Here is a 5,402-nt window from a genome sequence, read left to right on the forward strand (position 1 = left end):
GTCATCAGATCTAAGATCCAACCGCTCAGGAGTCTATATCACAGTATCACATAAAGAGCCGGTAGCACATGATATTTTCCCCTTGGCTGATGTTGCTTTTTCATATGCCCAAAAACTGGAGCCCAAAAATTTGAAAAGCAATTGAACATGAAATCCAACGGTTGGGAGGTCCGGAGCTCCGAATGGGGCAGCGATTCGGCGGTGCTCTGGTCTGTAGATTGGACGATGCCCGACCGCTAAAAAAGCTCGACGACCGACGATGCTGCAGTGCGACCATCTCCAGGGGGACTGTTCGAATTGGTGGTGGCGTCTCGAGCTTCCGCAACAGTTTTCTTGGCTGACAGGTACGAGCACAGAGTGGCAACAGGGCTGGGGGTGGTCGCAGGATTGGCGATGACAAGTATGTTTCCCCGTGGCGGTTCGGTTCCCGGCGCGACATCGGTAGAAGGTCTAAACATTAGGGATAGTTACGTTTGATTGTTATAACATGATCCTAGTTAGCCTGGCTGGAGCCGACGAGGGACATTTGGTCTGAGCTGTCACTTGGTCAATTTGGGTCATGCATTAAAGATCCAACGATCCACGTGTATTTTTTTTCTAAAATACCAACATATATTTGATTAAACAAATACTTCCTCTATCCCATAATATAAGAGCATTTTTGATACTTACACTGGTACAGCGAGGTGCTATACAAACTGTTTTTAACCCCTTTCCGCGATGGTATTTGGAAGCGTCGCCAAGTGAGTGTGGGCGATAGGGGGGGTACTTCCCACACGACCCAGAAACCGTCGGGGATATGCCCTCCTGGCACACACGCTCGACAAAATGAGGTCGTGTGCGACCGGTGAGCGATCAAATACATTTATACATATAGTAGTGCTAAAAAATACAATTATACACGCGAAATCGTTTCCGGTCGTAAGTACATCCCAGACAGTCAGTCCCCGCTAAACGTTTCCGTTCGTATATACATCCCACACAGTCGCTCCAAGGAAAATGTTTCCGTTAGCAAGTACATCACACACAATATTAACAATTTTATCATTTGCGTTACTGAATGCATCACTATAGGATCGAAAGTATGTCTAGAGGGGGTGATTAGACTACTTGACCAAATAAAAATCTAGCATTTTTCCAATTTTCAGTCTTGGAAGATTTTAGCAACTAAGTACAAGTCAAGCAATCAACCTACACATGCAATTCTAAGAGTCTAACAGCGAAATGTAAATCATTGCATATGAAGGTAAAGGGAAGGAGTTTGGAGGGAGCAAACGCAATGTAGACACGGAGATTTTTGGCGTGGTTCTGATAAGTGGTGCTATCGTACATCCACGTTGATGGAGACTTCAACCCACGAAGGGTAACGGTTGCGCGAGTCCACGAAGGGATCCACCCACGAAGGGTCCATGGAGAAGCAACCTTGTCTATCCCACCATGGCCATCGCCCACGAAGGACTTGCCTCACTTAGGTATATCTTCACGAAGTAGGCGATCACCTTGCACGTACAAACTCCTTGGTTCAACTCCACAATCTTGACGGAGGCTCCCAAGTGACACCTAACCAATCTAGGAGACACCACTCTCCAAAAGGTAATAGACTGTGTGTTGATGATGAACTCCTTGCTCTTGTGCTTCAAATGATAGTCTCCCCAACACTCAACTCTCTCTCACAGATTTGGATATGGTGGAAAGATGATTTGAATGGAAAGCAACTTGGGGAAGGCTAGAGATCAAGATTTTTGTGGTTGGACTCTCAGAAAATGAATGCTGGAAGTGTAGGCACGTTTTGATAGCTCTCTCCATGAATGGAGGAAGGGTGGAGGGGTATATATAGCCTCCACACAAAATCTAACCGTTACACACAATTTACCAAACTCGATGGGACCAAATAGAGAAACTCGGTCAGACCGATTCAGTTCAAAATGTGAACGTTAGGTGATACGTCCATTTTGCATCATGCCTTTATAAAAATATTTATTGCATTATGGGCTGTTATTACACATTATGTCTCAATACTTATGGCTATTCTCTCTTATTTTACAAGGTTTACCATGAAGAGGAGGAATGCCGGCAGCTGGAATTCTGGCTGGAAAAGGAGCAAATATTGGAAACCTATTCTACACAGCTCCAAAAATCCTGAAACTCCACGGAAGTCATTTTTGGAATTAATAAGAATTATTGAGCGAAGAAAACACCAGAGGGGGCCCACACCCTGGCCAGGAGGGTGGGGCGCGCCCACCCCTACTAGGCGCGAACCCTATCTCCTGGGCCCCCTGGTGGCCCTCCGGTGCCCATCTTCTGCTATATGAAGGCTTTTACCCTGGAAAAAATCATAAGCAAGCTTACGGGATGAAACTCCGCCGCCACGAGGCGGAACTTTGGTGGAACCAATCTAGGGCTCCGGCGGAGCTGTTCTGCCAGGGAAACTTCCCTCCGGGAGGGGGAAATCATCACCATAGTCATCACCAACGATCCTCTCATCAGGAGGGGGTCAATCTCCATAAACATCTTCACTAGCACCATCTCCTCTCAAAACCCTAGTTCATCTCTTGTATCCAATCTTGTGTCGAAACCACGAATTGGTACCTGTGGGTTGCTAGTAGTGTTGATTACTCCTTGTAGTTGATGCTAATTGGTTTACTTGGTGGAAGATCATATGTTCAGATCCTTAATGCATATTAATACTCCTCTGATTATGAACATGAATATGCTTTGTGAGTAGTTACGTTTGTTCTTGAGGACATGGGTGAAGTCTTGCTATTAGTAGTCATGTGAATTCGGCATTCGTTCGATATTTTGATGAGATGTATGTCGTCTCTCCTCTAGTGGTGTTATGTGAACGTCGACTACATGACACTTCACCATTATTTGGGCCTAGAGGAAGGCATTGGGAAGTAATAAGTAGATGATGGGTTGCTAGAGTGACAGAAGCTTAAACCCTAGTTTATGCGTTGCTTTGTAAGGGGCTGATTGGGATCCATATGTCTAATGTTGTGGTTAGGTTTACCTTAATACTTCTTTTGTAGTTGCGGATGCTTGCAATAGGGGTTAATCATAAGTGGGATGCTTTTCCAAGTAAGGGCAGTACCCAAGCACCGGTCCACCCACATATCAAACTATCAAAGTACCGAACATGAATCATATGAGCGTGATGAAAACTAGCTTGATGACAATTCCCATGTGTCGTCGGGAGCGCTTTTCTCATTATAATAAATTTTCCAGGCTTGTCCTTTGCTACAAAAAGTATTGGGCTATCTTGCTGCACTTTATTTACTTTCATTGCTTGTTACCCGTTACAAATTATCTTATCACAAAACTATCTGGTACCTACAATTTCAGTGCTTGCAGAGAAAACCTTACTGAAAACCGCTTGTCATTTCCTTCTGCTCCTCATTGGGTTCGACACTCTTACTTATCGAAAGGACTACAATAGATCCCCTATACTTGTGGGTCATCAAGACTCTTTTCTAGCGCCGTTGCTGGGGAGTGAAGCACCTTTGGTGAGTGGAACTTGGTAAGGAAACATTTATATAGTGTGCTGTAATTTTTTGTCACTTGTTACTATGGAAACTAATCCTTTGAGGGGCTTGTTCGGGGTATCTTCGCCCCAACTAGTAGAGCAAAGAGTTACTCCTCAACCTACTGAACCTACTGAAAATATTTACTTTGAGATTCCTTAGGGTATGATAGAGAAACTGCTAGCTAATCCCTTTGCAGGAGATGGAACATTGCATCCCGATTTACACCTTATCTTTGTGGATGAAGTTTGTGGATTATTTAAGCTTGCAGGTATTCCCGATGATGTTGTCAAAAGGAAGGCCTTCCCTTTATCTTTTAAGGGAGATGCATTGACATGGTATAGGCTATGTGATGATACAGGATCTTGGAATTATAAACGATTGAAGTTGGAATTTCACCAGAAGTTCTATCCTATGCATCTTGTTCATCGTGATCGTAATTACATATATAATTTCTGGCCTCACGAAGGAGAAAGCATCGCTCAAGCTTGGGGAAGGTTTAAGTCAATGTTATATTCATGCCCCAATCATGAGCTCTCAAGAGATATGATTATTCAAAAAATTTATGCTCGGCTTTCTCTCAATTATCGCACCATGCTCGATACTTCCTGTCCTGGTTCTTATATGCTGAAGACTACTGAATTCAAGTGGGACTTATTGGAAAGAATTAAATGCAACTCTGAAGATTGGGGTTCCGACGATGGTAAGGAGTCAGGTATAACACCTAAGTTTGATTGTGTTAAATCTTTTATGGTTACCGATGCTTTTCGTGGATTTAGCGGTAAGTATGGACTTGACTCTGAGATAGTAGCTGCTTTTTGTGAATCTTTTGCTACTCACGTTGATCTCCCTAAGGAGAAGTGGTTTAAATATAATCCTCCCATTGAAGTAAAAGTAGTTGCACCTATTACAGTTGAAGAAGAGACTGTCACTTATAATGATCCTATTGTTCCTACTACTTATGTTGAGAAACCACCTTTTCCTGTTAGGATAAAGGATCATGCTAAAACTTCAACTATTGTTCGTAAGAGTAATACTAGAACTTATACACCTCCTGAGCAAATCAAAGTTGAACCTAGTATTGCTATGGTTAAAGATCTCTTGGATGATAATTTAGATGGGCATGTTATTTATTTCTGTGGTGAAACTGCTAATATTGCTAGACTAGATGCTAAGATACATAGACCTGTTGTAGGCATGCCTGTTATTTCTGTTAAAATAGGAGATCATTGTTATCATGGCTTATGTGATATGGGTGCTAGTGCTAGTGCAATACCCTATGACTTATATAAAGAAATTATGCATGATATTGCACCTGCTGAAATAGAAGGTATTGATGTTACTATTAAGCTTGCCAATAGGGACACCATTAAGCCAGTCGGGATTGTTAGAAATGTTGAAGTCTTGTGTGGGAAGGTTAAATATCCTGCTGATTTTCTTGTTCTTGGTTCCCCACAAGATGACTTTTGTCCCATTATATTTGGTAGACCCTTCTTGAATACTGTTAATGCTAGGATTGATTGTGAAAAGGATATTGTTACAATTGGCTTAGGGGATATGTCTCATGAGTTTAATTTTGCTAAGTTTTGTAGACAACCCCGTGATAAAGAATCACCTAGTAAAGATGAGATTATTGGTCTTGCTTATATTGCCGTGCCTCCTACTGATCCGTTAGAACAATATTTGCTAGACCATGAAAGTGATATGTTTATGAATGAGAGAAGGGAAATAGATGAAGTGTTCCTTCAACAGGGTCCTATTCTGAAACACAACCTACCTGTTGAAATCCTAGCGGATCCCCCTCCACCCAAGGGTGACCCCATGTTTGAGCTCAAACCATTACCCGATAATCTTAAGTATGCTTATCTTTATGAAAAGAAA

The sequence above is a fragment of the Triticum aestivum genome, chromosome 3B, assembly GCF_018294505.1.
Source record: "Triticum aestivum cultivar Chinese Spring chromosome 3B, IWGSC CS RefSeq v2.1, whole genome shotgun sequence".
In the NCBI taxonomy this organism is placed as follows: Eukaryota; Viridiplantae; Streptophyta; class Magnoliopsida; order Poales; family Poaceae; genus Triticum; species Triticum aestivum.